Raw genomic sequence first — 20,212 nt, 5'->3', positions numbered from 1 at the left:
GGACAATCCTTCAGAAAGTGTTCGATACTGGCACAGTACAGGCATAGGTTCTCATTGCGGCGGCGTGTCCTCTCTTGTGGTGTCAGGCGAGACCGGTCTACTTGCATAGCCTCCACGGCAGAAGGCACAGGAACAGATTGCATCGGACCAGAGAAGAGAGGAGCCGGGGAGAGAAATCGCTTAGTGTGAACAAAGTCCATATCCTGATGGCGTCTTTCGGAAAAGCGCATGTCACTGCGGGTGGCCAAATGAATAAGATCATGCAGGTTGGCAGGGATTTCTCGTGCGGCCAGCACATCTTTGATGTTACTGGATAGGCCTTTTTTGAAGGTCGCGCAGAGGGCCTTGTTATTCCAAGATAATTCAGAGGCGAGGGTACGAAATTGGATGGCGTATTCGCCTACAGAAGAATTACCCTGGACCAGGTTCAGCAGGGCAGTCTCGGCAGAAGAAGCTCGTGCTGGTTCCTCGAAGACACTTCGAACCTCAGCGAAGAAGGACTGTACAGTGGCAGTGACAGGATCATTGCGGTCCCAGAGCGGTGTGGCCCATGACAGGGCCTTCCCAGACAGGAGACTAACCACGAAAGCCACCTTCGACCGTTTAGTTGGAAATTGGTCCGACATCATCTCCAAATGCAGGGAACATTGCGAGAGAAAACCACGGCAAAGTCTAGAGTCCCCATCGAATTTGTCCGGCAAAGATAAGCGGAGGCTGGATGCAGCCACTCGCGGAGGAGGAGGTGCAGGAGCTGGCGGAGGAGATGGTTGCTGAAGCTGAGGTAGAAGCTGTTGTAGCATAACAGTCAGTTGAGACAGCTGATGGCCTTGTTGCGCTATCTGTTGCGACTGCTGGGCGACCACCGTGGTAAGGTCAGTGACAACTGGCAGCGGGACCTCAGCGGGATCCATGGCCGGATCTACTGTCAGGATTCGGCAGGCTGGAGGTGGATCCTCTGTGTCAGAGAGGGATTGGCGTGGACCGTGCCGGCGGACCGGTTCTAAGTTGCTACTGGTATTCACCAGAGCCCGCCGCAAAGCGGGATGGTCTTGCAGCGGCGGTAGCAACCAGGTCGTATCCACCGGCAACGGCTCAACCTCTCTGACTGCTGAGATAGGCGCGGTACAAGGGATTAGGCAAGAGCAAGGTCGGACGTAGCAGAAGGTCAGGGCAGGCAGCAAGGATCGTAGTCAGGGGCAACGGCAAGAGGTCTGGAACACTGGCTTGGGGCATACAAAGAACGCTTTCACTGGCACAATGGCAACAAGATCCGGCAAGGAAGGAAAGGGGAAGTGAGGTTATATAGGGAAGTGCACAGGTGAACACACTAATTAGAACCAGGCGCCAATCACAATCAGCGGCGCACCGGCCCTTTAAATCGCAGAGAGCCGGCGCGCGCGCGCCCTAGGGAGCAGGGCCGCGCGCGTCGGGACAAACAGACGGGGAACGAGTCTGGTAAGCGGACCGGGATGCGAATCGCGAGCGGACGCGTCCCGCATCGTGGATCGCATCCCGGCTAGGGACATTATCGCAGCGCTCCCGGTCAGCGGGTCTGACCGGGGCGCTGCGAACAGGAAAACGCTGCGAGCGCTCCGGGTCCTGGAGCGCTCGGCGTAATAGAGGCGGTTTTGCAAGTGTTCAGGGTCCTGAAGCAGACACTGTTGGGGAACCTGAGAAGGACATCAGTGACGTGCACACAACTGTTGATGACGATGAAGCCGATCGCAATTGGGAGCCGGGTGCAGAAGGGGCTTCATCATCATCAGGAGAAGAGAGTTGCAGGTTGCCCTTGAGGCAGCAAGGCAGTAGCACGGTTGGCAGTCAGCGTGGTGGCAGTAGTGCAAATTCAGGAGCCAAACGTGCCGGTGGAGTATGGCTTACTCCACAAAATCTGGAAATGGTAACCATTTTGACAGACAACGGGAAGAACATTGTGTCCGCGCTGCGACAAGGAAGTGTGAAACATGCGCCCAGCATGGCACACGTGTTGAATCTGGTTGCCAAGCACTTCCTCAAGTCTTCACCCCATTTGCAAAACATCCTGAAAATGGCAAGGAAACTGTGCATGCACTTCAGCCACTCGTACACCGCCAAGCACACCTTCCTTGAGCTGCAGCGTCAGAACGGTATCCCACAACATAGTCTTATTTGTGACGTTGCGACACGTTGGAATTCCACCCTCCATATGTTGGACAGACTATACGAACAAAGAAAAGCCATCACCGATTTCTTGATGATTCAAGCAGATAGGAGTACTCCCCTGTGTAACTTCAATGTGAACCAGTGGCAGCTCATACGTGACACCTGCCGTTTGCTGAGGCCCTTTGAGGAAGCCACATTATTTGTGAGTCGCCTGGATTACGCAATGAACGACGTAATTCCACTCTTACATTTCCTACAACAAATGATTGAAACCATGACTGGTCACAGCAATGGAGACGCTGCGCCTACATCTCAAGGCTACATGAGCCCTGTGGGGGCTGAACTGGGGGAGGAGGATGAGGGGCAGAGCGGAGTACAGTTTAGGTTGGATAAGATGGCCGGTGTTTCTAGTCTTCGGCAGGAGAGGAGGAGCAGGAGCAGCCAGAGGAGCTGAAGGGTTATGAGGAAGTTGAGACAGAGGACCCAGACACACTGTGGCAGTATGCAGTGGAGATGAAGGCAGGTAGTCCCTCCGAGTCACTGGCGCAAATGGCACGATGCATGCTCAGTTGCTTGCGTAGTGACCCCCGAATTGTCAAAATTCGTCAGCGGGATGACTTCTGGATATCGACCTTATTAGACCCTCGCTACCGTCCTAAAATGAGGGCCTTTTTTACACCCACTGAGAGGGAGGAAAAACTGACCTACTACAGAGACATTCTACGTAGTCAGTTGGCTGATGCCACATGGTCCATCCACTCGCAGGTCTGACTCGGGGGGCCCTCTGCGCTCGCCTTCCACTGCCATGGCTGCTGGGGAGGGTTGGGAGGAGCAGTACCAGCTCAATCAGCAGCAGCCTGAGTCTACAGTCGCTGATGAGTAGCTTTCTTCACCCGCATAGTGAAGCAACTCATCAGCAGCAGGGAGACATGGAGCAGGACCTGAACCAACAGGTGGTGGCATACCTTGACATGGCCATGCCAACAACCATTGAAGATCCGCTGGACTTCTGGGCAGCCAAACTTTAAATTTATGGCCACAACTAGCAGAGTTTGCCCTGCAAAAGCTGTCCTGCCCGGCCAGTAGTGTGCCATCAGAGCGGGTGTTTAGTGCAGCCGGGGCAATAGTCACCCCAAGGCGAACTCGTCTGTCCACCAAAAATGTGGAGAGACTGACGTTTGAATGAATCAGGGATGGATCAGCCAGGATTTCCAGCCACCAATGCCAGATGCCTCAGAGTAGATTGACCATGCTGCTACACCAACATTTCCCAATTATGGTTGGTTATGAAACCCTCTTGGGTTATCAATTAGGGTTATGGAACCCTCTTTGGTACTGCAATTGCCTGCTCCTGGCTCATCCTGTGTCTTTCAGGAACTAGTTGCCTCACTGATACTTCTGGGCTTGGGCCTTTAATTTTTGGATGTTAAGCAGTAGCTAAATACATGCTTAATGCAAATTTCCACATTGATCTTTATTTTTTTTTATTTTTTTTTATTTCTTTAAAAGACATACAGGAAAAGAAACTCAAACAATGATATTTGACAATACTAAACAACAGAAAAAGTTTAAGCAATTTAAATCTCTTTTCCACTCCATTCATACTCTCCATATTTCCTAGGCATCCTCTGCTTCCCTCTAATCTCCACCCATAATCTGTTTTACTTACTGTTTTTTCTAACTAACTAACTTCCCCTCAGTTTCCTAACTCTTGAATTTGTATCTCGAAAGATTCCCAGATTTTTCTCCATTTCCTTCTATTTCTCTGATTAGGCAAACTATCTAGTCTCAATTTCTCCATAATGCAAGTCTGTTTTATATCTCTTAAGATACTAGGGATTTGGGGGAGTTCCTGGGATTTCCAACATCTTGCAATACCTACACGGGCTGTGGCCAGCATATGGTAACTTATTGTTATTTTCTCTAATGATAATACCTCCAGTCCCAGAGACAAGAGGGCCATTCCCGGACCCAAGCCCTGGATGTCCTCGGTTTCTAATAATTTGCTTAATGTGTAGTAAACACTACTCCAAAAGGGCTGAATTTTTATACAATTCCACCATATGTGTAACATTGACCCCTCCTGTGAATCGCATCGCCAACACAAAGAGGAGTTGGTCATGTTAAATTTAGTTATTTTCAACGGGGTCATATACCATCTATACAGCAGCTTATGTGAGGATTCTAGGTGAGATACGCAGTGAGATACCTTTATTGGAATAGTGTATATAAAAGCCCATTTTTCTTCTGTAATGGTAATTCCCAACTATCCTGGTAACTTTGCCTATAACTCTGCTTTATTAATTGGAGAGCTTTATACGTTTTAGAAATACCTTGGATTTAAAGAAATATTCACTATAAGCCGATTTCTCCAAAGGATTCCTCCCTTTAAAAGATGAGATACAGTGTCTGAGTTGCAAATATTTAAAAAAATCTTTAGAGGAAATTCCATACTTAATTGAAATTTGGGGAAATTGAAGGAGCACTCCCTTTTCATAAATAGAGCCCACTGTCTTAACCCCTTTACTTATCAATATGGACAAGTCAGTTGCAGGCAATAGATGTTGTATGACTTCCATCGGGATATCTTCCAATCTCCCCAAATTAATAATATTTTGTTTTAAGGCTTTCAGCCACTCTGTTATGCTTGCTTCCAATGCGGAAGGAAATCTTATTTTAGTCCTATTTTGGAGTGCTGCTTCCCACAATATCTCTCTGGGATATATTACTCCCGCTGCCTGAGCTTCCAGGGCAACCCAGTGCACATCCAAATCATTATGCCACAATCTTTGTGTTTGGGTAAGTATTATAGCTCTATAATAATTTAAAATATTAGGGTAGCCTAGACCTCCTTTTTCCAATGGTTTATATAAAATTTTTGCTGCTATACGAGGCTTCTTATTTCCCCAAACAAAATTTTGTATTATTTGTTGGAGAGTGTTGATTGTCTTCATTGTAATTTTTACTGGAAGATTTCAGAGGGTATATAAGATCTTAGGCAATAATATCATTTTTGAGACTGCTATTCTGCCTATCCAAGAAATCGGAAGTCGTATGTATGAGCCTATGTCTGTGTTTAATTGGCGACAGAGCCTGTTTATATTTATTTTAATAGAATCGTGTAGAGAAGGGGCTAAGTCGATACCCAAATAGGTCATTGACTTATTGGTCCAGTAAAAGGGGTAAGATTTTTCTAATTGTAATTTGGTGTCTAAGTCTATATGTAATAATAAGGCTATGGATTTGGAGACATTTAATTTATAATAACTAATTGATGAAAATTGTGCAATCAGGGCCATTAGTGATTTTAAAGATTCTGTTGGGTTGGTACATGAAATAAGAATATCATCAGCAAACAAACTTATACGATGTTCGTCGTTCCCTACTTGAATGCCCTGGATTCCCTTCGATCTCCTCACTTGTTCTGCAAAAGGCTCTATTGCCAAGGTAAACAACAATGGGGACAGGGGGCAGCCCTGTATTGTACCATTTGAGATGACAAATTTCTTTGATAATACTCCCTCCGTATATACTCTAGCACTAGGAGCAGAGTACAGGGCCATTATAGCTGAGATTAATTTTTGGGGAAAGCCGAATTTGGTCATCACTGAGACCAGGTATCCCCAGTGTACGCGGTTGAATGCCTTCTCCGCATCCAATCCTAGGAAAAGAGAAGGCACCCGACCGCGCCCCACTATATTGATCAGGTCCAGGACTCGTCTAGTACCGTCCAATGTTTGGCGCCCTTTTATGAATCCGACCTGATCGACTTGTACTATGTTAGGGAGTATTTTATTTATTCTATCTGCAATAATTTTGGCGTAGAGCTTAATATCTTCATTAAGGAAGGAGATTGGCCTGTAATTTGATGTTAAAGATAAAATCTTTCCTTCTTTAGGGATTGTAATCACAGTTGCCTCCAACATCTCGGCCCTCACTGAACCTGAACTAAGTATTTCATTGAATACCTGTTAATATTGGGGTTATTTTGTTTGTATGTGTTTTATAGAGTTCACATATTAACCCATCTGGTCCTGGAGCTTTTGCTGAGGTTAGTTTATGTATATGTTTAGTGTCTTCCTTTTCAAGGATAGGTTGGGACAAGTTTATGTTCTGTGATTCAGAGATAACAGGTAAATTAATTTGTGACAAGAAATTATTTATTATTTCATCAGTTGGCTGGTTAATTTTAGAGTCTTCTTTTAAATTATACAAACTGCTGTAATATTCAGCGAAGGCATTTGCCACACTCTTTGGGTCGTAGACTCTATCTCATGTGGGCAGGGCTATATAATCAATTTTATCTCTTTTATTCTTCCTTTGGATTTGTCTAGCTAAATACTTTCCTGGTCTATTGGCTAGCCAGTAAGTACCTAACTTTTTATTTTGAAGTGCCTTATTAAACTTATATAGATCAAGATTGTGTAGTTCCGAAGTTATATCAGTAATCTCTTCAGCTGTTGTATTGTTGTATTGGTTTTTATTCTTCCTATGTAGTTCCGCAAGCTTTGTTAATAAAGCTACTCTTTTAGATTTACTTTGTTTATTATAGAAAGCGTTTTGACTTATCAATTGGCCTCTAATTGTTGATTTCAAAGCACACCAGAGCATGGAAGATGTACTCACCGAGTTTTTATTTATTTCTAAGAATGAATCAATGAACGAGGACATGTTCAGTCTTAGGTCCTCGTTCATTATAATATGGGCTTTAGCTCTCCATGGTCTGTACCCCGGGGTGGGGCTTGTCTTCCGTAGTATTAATTGAATCGGGGCGTGATCTGACCACGAGATAGTCTTAATGTCTGTAGATAACACGCCATCCAAAAGAGGCCTGCTGATCAGAAAATAATCAATGCGGGTATATACCGCATGCATATGCAAAAAGAATGCAAAATTTGCCTCCGTTGGATGGCGTATCCTCCAGACATCAAACAAATCATATTGGGCCATAATCTTGACCATCTCAGTTGGCTCATTATAATGTACCCTAGATGTAGAATCCACAGAGGGCCAAATTGTTTGGTTAAAGTCACCCATAATTACAACATTATCCTTACTTGAAAATGAGGTTTTACGGAGCACTGAACGTAAAAACTTATTTTGGCTGGAATTAGGAGCATTTATTCCTATTAATACATATTGAACCCCATTAATACCTCCTCTAAAGATTATATATCTTCCCTCTTTGTCTCACTGAGTTACGGGATTTGTTAGTGAGATAGAATCTCTAAATATCAAAGCTACTCCTCCTTTCTTCCCTGGAGCTGGTGCATGAAAAATAGTTGGAAAGAATTTGTGATTTAATCTATATGTGTCTTTTATTTTTAAATGTGTTTCTTGTAAACATAATATATCGGTTTTTAACTCTAGTGCTTTCTTCCATACCTTGTTTCTTTTGATTGGGGAATTCAAGCCTTTGCAATTAACGGAGGTCAGTCGGAGTGCCATAATGCTTTAAGTTGATACTCTTCTTTAACCTTCGGGGTTTCCCATGTTAATTTCCTGAGTAGGAGGGGGGAGGGGAAGCAGATGAATACCTTTACATACATACATTCACACAACTTTCTTCCATTAGTATCCCCTTTAGCGGAGATGCAACAAAACAAATAATGAAACAAATAATTTAAAGAAAAATTAATACATAAACAAAAAAAATTGGCGTGTTTCCCACGCTAGGTGGTGAGTATGATTTTTCTTCTTATTCATACTCTAGCGTCAGCTATACCGGCTAATTGAGGAAACAATAAGTAATTTATCCACATTTTAGATGCCTTGTTCTATTTATATAATTTCTAACAAATTCTAAACTTTGTTTTCTCTCTTTTTCCTTAGCATAACATAACAGGAGAGTCTGAAACCCACTTTTGCCGATTCCAAAATACTCATTATGATAGCAGGGGACAATATGGGGGGGGGGGGGGCGAAGAGGAAAAAGAAATAAAGTAAAATAAAATAAAAATGTGGGCGTGTTTCTCACGCTAAGTGGTGAGTGTGAATTTTCTTATTGTTCGTACTCTAGCGTCAGCTATACCGGCGGATTGAGGAAATATAATGAATAATTTATCCAGATTTTAGGTGCCTTATTCTATTTACATGATTTCTAACAAAATTTGAAACTTTTCTTTCTTTTTCCTTAACATAATCGGAGAGTCTGAAACGCATTTTTGTCAATTCCAAAATACTCATTGCGAAGGCGGGAGACAGTAGGGGGGAAGGGTGTGGGGGGGGGGCGAAGAAGAGAAAAAAATGATCTTTAAATGTAAGGGGTTGGTTATGAAACCCTCTTGGGTACTGCGATTGCCTGCTCCTGGCTCATCCTGTGTCTTTCAGGTACTACTTGCCTCACTGATGCTTCTGGCCTTGGGCCTTTAATTTTTGGATGTTTAGCAGTAGCTAAATATATGCTTAATGCAAATGTCAACATTGATCTTTAACCCCTTAAGGACCCGGGCTTTTTCCTTTTTTTAATTTTCAATTTTTCCTCCTTAACTTTAAAAAATCATAACTCTTAAAAATTTTCACCTAATATTCTATATGATGGCTTATTTTTTGCGTCACTAATTCTATTTTGTAATGACATCAGTCATTTTACCCAAAAATCTACTGTGAAACGGGGAAAAAAATCAATGTGCGACAAAATTGATGAATAAACACTATTTTGTACGTTTTTGGAGCTTCGCAGTACATTTTTTGGCAAAAATGATACCTTATCTTTATTCTGTAGGTCCATATGGTTAAAATTATACCCTACTTGTATAGGTTTGATTTTGTATCACTTCAGAAAGAAATCATGAATACATGCAGGAAAATTTATACACTTAAAATGGTCATCTTCTGACCCCTATAACTTTTTTATCTTTCTGTGGTCAGGGTGCTATGAGGGCTAATTTTTTTTGCGCCGTGATCTGAAGTTCTTAGCGGTACCATTTTTGTTCTGATCAGACTTTTTGATCACTTTTTATTGACTTTTTTGTGGTATAAAAAGTGATCAAAATGCGCTATTTTGGACTTTGGAATTTTTTTGCGCGTACGCCATTGAACGTGCGGTTTAAAAAGCAGTATATTTTTTATAATTCGGACATTTCCTCACACTATGATACCACATATGTTTGTTTTTATTTTCATTTACACAGTTTTTTTTTTTATTCTTGGAAATGCCAGGTGATTCAAACTTTTATTAGGGGAAGGGATCATTGAAAGGCTTAATGATTTTTTTACACTTTTCTTATGCCATATTATAGCCCCCAGGGGGGGCTATAACAGTGCATTAACTGATCTTTTACACTGATTGATCCATCTCCATAGGAATGGATCAAACAGTGTTTTTGGCAATTGAATGCTCAAGCCTGGATCTCAGGCTTGAAGCATTCAATCGGCGATTGGACTGCAGGAAGGAAGGTAAGAGACCTTCCTCCTGTGCTACAGCTGTTCGGGATGCCGCGATTATAGCGCGGCGATCCCGAACAGCTCCCTGAACTAACCAGCAACTTTCACTTTTGTTTTTAGCTGCGCGGCTCAGCTAAATCAGTGCTGTGTGCTATTAGAGGCGGGTCCCGGCTTCACTATGATGCCGGGCCTGCCACGATATGATGCAGGGTCACCGTGTGACCCCGCGTTATATCGCAGGACCGGGACCCAGGACGTACCCGTACGTCCTGGGTCCTTAAGAGGTTAAATGTAAGGGGTTATGAAACCCTCTTGAGTACTGCGAATGCCTGCGCCATACTCATTCTGTGTCTTTCAGGAACTACTTGCCTCCCTGCCCTCAGGCCTTGGGCCTTCAATTTTTGGATGTTTAGCAGTAGCTAAATACATGCTTAATGCAAATTTCAACATTGACTTTTAAATGTAAGGGGTTGGTTGTGAAACCCTCTTGGGTACTGTGAATTACTGCTCCTGATTCATTCTGTGTCTTTCAGGAAATAATTGCCTCCCTGATGCCTCAGGCCTTGGGCCTTAAATTTTTGGAAGTTTAGCAGTAGCTAATACATGCTTAACCCCTTAAGGACCGGAGGTTTTTCCGTTTTTGCATTTTCGTTTTTTGCTCCTTGCCTTTAAAAAATCATAACTCTTTCAAATTTACACCTAAAAATCCATATGATGGCTAATTTTTTGCGCCACCAATTATACTTTGTAATGACGTCAGTCATTTTGCCCAAAAATCTATGGTGAAGCGGGAAAAAAATCATTGTGCGACAAAATTGAAAAAAAACGCTGTTTTGTAACTTTTGGGGGCTTCCGTTTCTACGTAGTACATTTTTCGGTAAAAATGACACCTGATATGTATTCTGTAGGTCCATACGATTAAAATGATACCCTACTTATATAGGTTTGATTTTGTCGGACTTCTGGAAAAAATCATAACTACATGCAGGAAAATTAATACGTTTAAAATTGTCATCTTCTGACCCCTATAACTTTTTTATTTTTCCGTGTATGGGGCGGTATGAGCGCTCATTTTTTTGCGCCGTGATCTGAAGTTTTTAACGGTACTATTTTTGCATTGCTAGGACTTATTGATCACTTTTTATTCATTTTTAAATGATATAAAAAGTGACCAAAAATGCACTATTTTGGACTTTGGAATTTTTTTGCGCGCACGCCATTGACCGAGCGGTTTAATTAATGATATATTTTTATAATTCGGACATTTCCGCACGCGGTGATACCACATTTGTTTATTTTTATTTTTATTTACACTGTTTTTTTTTTATTGGAAAAGGGGGGTGATTCAAACTTTTAATAGGGGAGGAGTTAAATGATCTTTATTCACTTTTTTTTTTCCCTTTTTTTTTGCAGTGTTATAGGTCCCATAGGGACCTATAACACTGCACACACTGATCTTCTATGTTGATCACTGGTTTCTCATAAGAAACCAGTGATCAACGATTCTGCCGGATGACTGCTCAGGCCTGGATCTCAGGCACTGAGCAGTCATTCGGCGATCGGACAGCGAGGAGGCAGGAAGGGGCCCTCCCGCTGTCCTGTCAGCTGTTCGGGATGCCGCGATTAGCCGCGGCTATCCCGAACAGCCCGACTGAGCTAGCCGGGAACTTTCACTTTCACTTTTAGCCGCGATCGGCGCTGCGCGCTATTAGAGGCGGGTCCCGGCTTCACTATGACGCCGGGCCCGCCATGATATGACGCGGGGTTACTGTGTAACCCCGCGTTATATCAGAAGAGCAGGACCAAGGACGTACCGGTACGTCCTTGGTCCTTAAGGGGTTAAAGGTGTATTCCAGGCAAAAACTTTTTTTTATATATCAACTGGCTCCTGAAAGTTAAACAGATTTGTAAAGTACTTCTATTAAAAAATCTTAATCCTTCCAATAGTTATTAGCTTCTGAAGTTTTCTGTCTAACTGCTCAATGATGATGTCACGTCACGGGAGCTGTGCATAATGGGAGAATATCCCTTGCATGATGGGAGAATATCCCCATAGGAGCTGGACAGCTCCCGGGACGTGAGTCATCAGAAAGTAGTTAGACAGAAAACAGCAACTCAACTTCAGAAGCTAATAACTATTAGAAGGATTAAGATTTTTTTAATAGAAGTAATTTACAAATCTGTTTAACTTTCCGGAGCCAGTTGATATATAAAAAAAAATGTTTTTGCCTGGAATACCCCTTTAATGCTAATTTCAACAATGATCTTAAAATTCTCGGCGCTCTGCTAGGGCCTTCTCCTACCCCGCCGGGGCCGATCCGAGGACCTCACTAAACCATCCAATCGGTAGTAGAGACATGCGGCGTGTACAAAGGGCAGGGACTTAATGAACCCAAGCTTATGATTAGTTGTGATTCTTCTTTCCTGGCAAATAATTGCAATCCCTGATCCCTATCGCGAAGGGGGTTCAGCGGGTTACCTGCATCTGTCGGTGAAAGATAGACACACGCTGGTCCGTTCAGTGTAGCGCGAGTGCAGCCCCGGACATCTGAGGGCATAACACACGTGTTATTGCTCGATCTCGCGAGTGATCATGCAATGTAAGGGGTTATTAAAGCCTCTTGGGTACTGCTGATTCCTACTCCTGACTGCTCCTGTGTCTTTCAGGAAGTACTTGACTTCCTGATGCTTCTGGGCTTGGGCCATTCATTTTAGGATTTTTGAAATACATACATACATGCTTAATTAAAATTTCAACACTTATGGTGCAATGTATGGGACATTCTTGGGTAGTGTTTTTTTTAAATTTTCTGATAATTATCACAGCAATAAACTTGAATTTTCCACAATAATAACCATTACACCATTGAACGATTGTTGCGTGTGATTTTTTAAGTAAAATTAAAAAAAAAAAAATACGCAGAGGGATGAACTCTGCTTCTTTATTTCATAAAAAAATTATTTTATAGAAGAATGTCTTTTGGTGGTCCACCGCCCTGCATTATAGAGTCTTCTGGACTCTTGGATATGCGCTTGTTCATAAACAAAGGTACAAAAACCAAAAATGGCCGGTCAGGGCTATGGAGATGTTGCGCCTACATCTTACGGCCACATGAGCCCTGTGGGTGCTTGTGAGATTATGTCCTTTGTACCCACACGGCTGGGTCCGGGACACAAATTTTGATTTAAATTTCAAATAAAAAAATCATACATTTTAATGGTCTCCTCATGCTGCAGCCAACTCCAGGCTGCGTCATTCTGGTAATATATAGAGAGCACTTGCTGTCCTAAATTTTCGTTAACATTTTTCGTCAAAAATGTTTGTCTTTTTTATTAGGGATTGTGAAGCTTTGGTGCGTACTCATGCATCAGCCAACTCCAGCCTGTGTCATTCAGGCAATAAATGGTTTACTGATGGCGCTGCTGGGCCTGGGTCTGGGAATTTCAAATTTTCTCATAGGTAGCACCTGCTATCCATAAGTCTTCTTCTTAAATTTCTACAATTGTGTTTTTTTTGAGGGATTGTGAAGCCCTAGTATGTACTCATGCATCAGCCAACTCCAGGGTGTGCCATTCATGCAACATATAGGTAGCACCCGCTGTCCTAAATATTCTTAAAATTATTTTAAAAATGGTTGTTTTTTCTTTCGGATTCTGAAGCCCTGGTGTCCTGCGACAGTGTGCTACTCCGCCTCCACATCCTCCACTGTGTCTTAAGCCTCTACTGCCCGGACAAGTCTCAGTGGCCCTTCAGCATACCATGTGTGCAGATCACGGCGGTGTCACGCTGTTCTTCACATGGTTTGCCTTGGCGAGAAGTCTTGGAAACAATGGTCGGTCAGGGCAATGGAGACTTTCGCCTAAATCTCACGCCCACATGAGCCCTGTGGGGGCTTGTTGGATTTGGTCCTTCGTACCCACACGCTGGGGTCCGGGACACGCAAAGGTTGTTTTAAATTTCAAATTTAAAAAATGATGGCGCTGCTGGGCCTGGGTCTGTTAATTTCAAATTTTCTCATGGGTAGCACCCGCTATCCAAAATCTTTTTCCAAAATTTCTAAAATTGTGGTGTTTTTTTGGGGGGATGGTGAAGCCCTGGTGTGAACTCGTGCATCAGCCAAGTCCAGGCTGTGTCATTCAGGCAATATATGGGTTACTGTTTCCGCTGTGGGGCCTGGGTCTTTGAATTTCAAATTTTCTCATAGGTAGCACCCGCTATCCAAAATCTTTTTCAAAAATTGTGGTGTTTTTTTTGGAGGGGTTGTGAAGCCCTGGTGTGTACTCGTGCATCAGCCAACTCCAGGCTCTGTCATTCAGGCAATATATGGGTTACTGATGCCGCTGTGGGGCCTGGTTCGGGTAATTTCAAATTTTCTCATAGGTAGCACCCGCTATCCAAAATCTTCGGTTAAAATTTCTTAATTCATCTTTTAAGCTTAGGGATTGTGAAGGCCTGGTGCCTACTCATGCTGCTGGCAACTCCGGGCTGTGCCATTCATCCACTATATGGTCTCCTCATGCTGCCAACACCTCCATGCTGTGTCATTCAGCCACTATATGGTGTCCTCATGCTTCAGCCTCATCCAAGCTGTGTCATTCAGCCACTATATGGTGTCCTCATGCTGCCAACATGTCCATGCTGTGTCATTCAGACACTATATGGTCTCCTCATGCTGACAACTTCTCCATGCTGTGTCATTCTGCCTCTATATGGTGTCCTCATGCTTCAGCTTCATCCAAGCTGTGTCATCCAGCCACTATATGGTGTCCTCATGCTGCCAACACCTCCACACTGTGCCATTCAGCCACTATATGGTGTCCTCATGCTGCCAACACTTCCATGCTGTGTCATTCAGCCACTATATGGTGTCCTCATGCTTCAGCCTCATCCAAGCTGTGTCATTCAGCCACTATATGGTGTCCTCAAGCTGCCAACATGTCCATGCTGTGTCATTAAGCCACTATATGGTCTCCTCATGCTGACAACACCTCCATGCTGTGTCATTCTGCCACTATATGGTGTCCTCATGCTTCAGCTTCATCCAAGCTGTGTCATTCTGCCCCTATATGGTGTCCTCATGCTGCCAACACCTCCACACTGTGCCATTCAGCCACTATATGGTGTCCTCATGCTGCCAACACCTCATGGCATGATTAAGGACTATATGGTCCGAAACGCGTCGGCGTTTCTGCTATGATTTTATCTCCCCCGTCTATTTTTGTTCACTCAATTTTAATGGCTTGAATTAAAATTTTGCATTTTATCCGTTTTTCTGGGAGCTGGACCCTGCCCTCTTTCTTCATCCCAAGTCTTCACTCCAAACGTGCGGTTGGATGTTGTCCGTGCTTCCTACCTACATTTGAAATCCTTCTCTTCTCAAGAACTCATATGGTGGTGAGCTGGTTTTCCATTTCCATTGACTTTTTGCTATCCTCATGCTTCAGCTTCGTCCAAGCTGTGTCATTCTGCCACTATATGGTGTCCTCATGCTGCCAACACCTCCACACTGTGCCATTCAGCCACTATATGGTGTCCTCATGCTGCCAACACCTCCATTCTGTATCATTCAGCCACTATATGGTGTCCTCATGCTTCAGCCTCATCCAAGCTGTGTCATTCAGCCACTATATGGTGTCCTCATGCTGACATGTCCATGCTGTGTCATTCAGCCACTATATGGTGTCCTCATGCTGCCAACATGTCCATGCTGTGTCATTCAGCCACTAAATGGTCTCCTCATGCTGCCAACACCTCCACGCTGTCATTCAGTCACTATATGGTCTCCTGACACTGATGCCAGCCACCACCAGGCTCTGTCATTGTTCTGCTGTGCGGCAGTGATTCTAAAAGCGATGCCGGTAATCTGCATGTTATTCTGAATAACAGTATTATTTCACTAACCTAGCACACTCCATATGCGTTTTAGAACACAGCAAAGTGTTATATACCCCTATAGAGGCTGTATGTAGGCTAGAAATAGCCTTTTTTAATATAGATTCGGATCGAAACAAACTTTTCCGGAAAATTCGGTGAATCGAATTTTTGAAAAGTTCGCCCATCTCTAGTCCAGATAAACGACCCAAAACGACCAAAACCTAAAAAACATTATGAAAAAAACAAAACCTAAGATGTCAGCCTTGCAAATGGTCTGGCTATAGATCCCATACAAGAGAGTGACAGTGACTACCCGATAACACAAGGCTGAAATAGTCAAAGAAGCCTATGGTAAGATGGTTGAGTATGTCGACATTCTATTCCGATCAATAGCATAAATAAAGAAATAGTACAGACCTGATATAGGGGAGCCTGAGTGTATATAACCGCTGCCCAGATGTCCCAGGACGCCGCTTGGTGAACGCCATTCTTTTGGCATTTAAAAAGGACCCAGTGTGGCGCATAGATGTGCCCAAGTTCCGGGTCGAAGTGCACATGTGATTAGGTCACGACCAATCACAGTGCGTATCAAGATGCCGTGGACCGCAAGTCTGGACCACTTCCGGTTGGTTGGAACGCAAGTCGCGTACATTACGGCAAGTCCAGTGTGGATATACTGAAGCATAGGATTCCGTCACATCTGGTCTTTTGGAACGCAAATACACAGAGCGCTGAAGTGGAACGCAGGTCCATATTGTGGCCGGAAGTAATGCATTCCACCCGTGGAGATATAATTAGAGGCTAATATTATACAAATAAAAAGATATATGGAGAATAGATTAAAAATGTAATATGAATAGATTTGTTTAGACATGATTTGAAAGTCCAAATCTGTTTTTTCACAATTTGATGGTAAACATTAGAGATGAGCGAACTTACAGTAAATTCGATTCGTCACAAACTTCTCGGCTCGGCGGTTGCTGCCTTTCCTGCATAAATTAGTTCAGCTTTCCGGTGCTCCGGTGGGCTGGAAAAGGTGGATACAGTCCTAGGAAAGAGTCTCCTAGGACTGTATCCACCTTTTCCAGCCCACGGGAGCACCTGAAAGCTGAACTAATTTATGCAGGAAAAGACATCAACTGCCGAGCCGAGAAGTTTGTGATGAATCAAATTTACTGTAAGTTTGCTCATCTCTAGTAAACATGATTGTTTTACACTATTTCGTAATGAACATGATTAAGTCTGATGACTAGGTTAAGACAACTAATCCGGGTTGCACTAGGAGAAACCACACATTTCAAGGATACAAAAGGATAAGTGGGGAAATAAATCCCTGATAAATATAGAGATATAGATATGGGCAGTTACATTGATTTATACTGGAACTCATAAAAGAAGGATTATGAAGAGAGGAAGAACAGGAAAAAATGGTACTGATTAAAATTTTTCATATATTTATATTTACTTACAAACAGTGTTCAGGGGTTAAATAAATGACACAAATGATAGTGACTCATTTAGGCCCAATGGTGTTACTGTTTGGAGCAGTAGGTTTCTGGACTCATTAAATTTGGAAAGTTGGAATGAAAAGACTAAGGAAATATTCTCTGACAGGGAACTCATCCAAGTGAATAACTTCACTCCTACTTTAAATCAAATATTTAAGGATTTACATATTACTTACAAAGACCAGGTGAAGTCCTGGTGGGAATTGAAATCTTTGGAAAACGATATCTCTAATAACATTGTTTGGAAAGGTCTGAGAATTGCAATTATTCCTGCAGCACATTCTAGAACCCCCCATCTTATGGCCAGATGGGAAAAGGAAGCCACCAGTTCCTCCATTAGGTTCATGCAACTCCTCGTAAAGGAAGAAAAGATTAATCTTGATAACATTACCAAAAAATTACAAGATCAGATTAAAACGGCTAATACCTTCAAAACCGACCCGGACTTCCTAAAAAAGGAAGGTGAACTACAAAGTAATATTGAGAAGTACAAATACTTTGTCAAAGAAAGAAAACATAAACAATTCCGGACAATAAAGCTTATACTTTTATAGGACAAGAATCTAACAGGGCCACTGACACCGACATCTCATCATCAGAGATAGATCTAGAAACCCTAATCATCTTTCACCCTACAAAATGAGACACTGAGGACAAAAATGGAACTATACCCCTCGAGGCAGAGGCAGGAAGCAATGAGGAAGAGGGAGAGGCTGGACCAGGTCGATTTGGACCTTCCTCCTCCTCACAATCCCAATCAGGTACTATACCACAACCTTCTTTTTTGGACAGGGGATTTCAAGAACAAACACATCGGACCTAGATGTTCCCCCGAATAACCAGATTATTAATCTCTCTAATCATACACTGACTAATCATGAATTATCCCTCTTAAAGAAGGGTTTATCATTTGTCCCCACCTCTACACCAAATGTCTTCAATTGGATCAAATATATTCACCTCTTTGGTCGCAAGCTAAAATGGAAAAAGTTTTTCAAATTACAGGATGTACACATCTGCTCAGAACTTTGTATTTCTCCAATAGATTTGGAAGGGGTTAATTCTTTGAATTCCCTTCTTACAGACAGTGAAAGAAATCCAGGGGAAGGCCCCTTTACATAAATAAAAATGAAAAGTACTAAATATCCGCCGATTGGGGATCAGGACTGCATTGACTTGTTTGTTAATGTCGTCTGCCAGAATATTGAAGAATACCTACTACTTGCTATATTCCTCGACATAACCTCTCTTACCAGGAATCCCAGGCTCTGAATCGTCTGAGAAAAGACTACAGTATTATAATCAAGCCTTCAGACAAAGGCAGGAACCTGGTATTGCTGAAACAAGAGGATTATGCTGAGATGTGTCTAAAAATTCTAAATGACGCAACAACATATTAAATTCTGAGTTCAAACCCCATGACCAACTATATGAACAAATTGAGAAACATCTTGATTGAGGCCAAAACCTGTAAACTAATCGATGATAAGGAGTTCTCTTTTTTGTTACCCACACACCCTCGCTTAGCTACCTTCTATGGGTTACCCAAAATACACAAAGGGTTGCCCCCTTTAAAGTGTTGCCCAATTGTTTCGGGCATAAATAACATTACCCAAAATATCAGTATGTACTTAGATACCATCTTGCGTCCATATGTTCTTAGCCTACCGTCTTATATCAGAGACACAACTGATCTTCTTTTAAAGTTAGAGGGTGTCATCTTAGAGGAACATCACTGGCTGTGTGCCATTGATGTGGAAGCCTTGTATAGTTCTATTCCCCACTCTGCAGGGTTGGCCGCCATTGAGTTCTACCTAAGAAGCAGGAGTGTTCATTTGACAATGCATAACCAATTTATTCTATTACTACTCTCATTCATCCTAACACATCATTTTTTCATCTTTAACAACAGAATCTACCACCAACTCAGGGGCATGGCAATGGGGTCCCCAGTGGCCCCCACATATGCCAACATGCTCCTGGGTTGGTGGGAGGAGACCACTGTCTTTGGAGACCACCACTCTCAATATCATGATCAAATAATCTTCTGGGCACTTTATATCAACGATATAGCGATTATTTGGTCAGGAACATCAGAGTCTTTTGAGGAATTTGTCTTGGCCCTTAATAACAACGACATTGGCCTGAAGTTTACCCATGAGATAAATAAAAACACCTTGAATTTTCTTGATGTGTCGATAGAACGCAGGGAACAATCTGTTAAGATGGGAGAGTCACCATCCCTCGTCACTTAAACGAGGCATTCCAAAAGGCCAGTACTATCGTATTAGACGCAACTGCTCCTCAAAAACTAGCTTCAAGATTGAAGCAGACAAGCTAAGAGCACGTTTTAGGGAAAGGGGGTATCCTGACAGGATTCTAAAAGATGCCTTTCAGTGTGTACAACGAAAGGAGAGAATAAACCTCCTTCAATCTATGGTTAAGGATGATGACACCACCACTCCACCTCGAATTATTGCTACATTTGATGCCGCAGCAGATGGCATACGTGGCATTATCAATCAATTTTGGCCAATACTTAAAGCCGACCCTGTGGTAGGTCCCCTTATTGAGGATAGGGCCATCATCACTTATAGAAGAGCTAAGAATCTTAATGACTTCCTGGTCAATAGCCATTTCTCACCCCCGAGAAAATCTACCTGGTTAAACTGCAATATTACAGGTACGTTTAGATGCGGGGGTGGAAAGCCTGTAAGTTTATTAACGTCTCCAAATCTTTTAGGATATATACTGACAACCGGACTTACAAGAATTTCAACTATGCTAACTGCAAAACAGAAGGGGTTGTATATTTGGCCTCCTGTCCCTGCCCAAAGGGATACGTGGGCAAGACCCATAGACAATTCAGGAGACGTATCCTCGAACATATCGGGGATATCAAAAATAAAAGGGACAGAACCCTTTCAAACCATATGCAGTTATGTCATGCCTCCTCACGTTTGGATATATTACATTTCAAGCGATTGAGACATTTAAACCTGATGGCAGGGGTGGGGATGTGGACAGAAGACTTTTGCAACTAGAAGCCAGATGGACACACCGGCTCCAAACAGTAACACCATTGGGCCTAAATGAGTCACTATCATTTCTGTCATTTATTTAACCCCTGAACACTGTTTGTAGATAAATATAAATATATGAAAAATTAAAATCAATATCATTTTTTCCTGTTCTTCCTCTCTTCATAATCCTTCTTTTATGAGTTCCAGTATAGATCAATGTAACTGCCCATATCTATATCTCTATATTTATCAGGGATTTATTTCCCTACTTATCCTTT

General features: G+C 42.7%; 1 long non-coding RNA gene across 1 annotated transcript in view; it reads right to left on the bottom strand.

Annotated features, from left to right (window-relative positions):
* LOC130295673 (uncharacterized) overlaps positions 1-20,212 on the bottom strand; it is a 102,876-nt gene that overhangs the window by 58,744 nt on the left and 23,920 nt on the right. The window contains exon 2 of the long non-coding RNA XR_008848955.1: positions 7,528-7,644. This is a non-coding gene — a long non-coding RNA (uncharacterized LOC130295673). The remainder of the gene's footprint in view (positions 1-7,527; positions 7,645-20,212) is intronic.

Source organism: Hyla sarda, chromosome 11 (assembly GCF_029499605.1).
Source record: "Hyla sarda isolate aHylSar1 chromosome 11, aHylSar1.hap1, whole genome shotgun sequence".
Lineage (NCBI taxonomy): Eukaryota > Metazoa > Chordata > Amphibia > Anura > Hylidae > Hyla > Hyla sarda.
The sequence above is the reverse complement of the archived record's forward strand: the minus strand, read 5'-3'. Positions and strand labels throughout refer to the sequence as shown.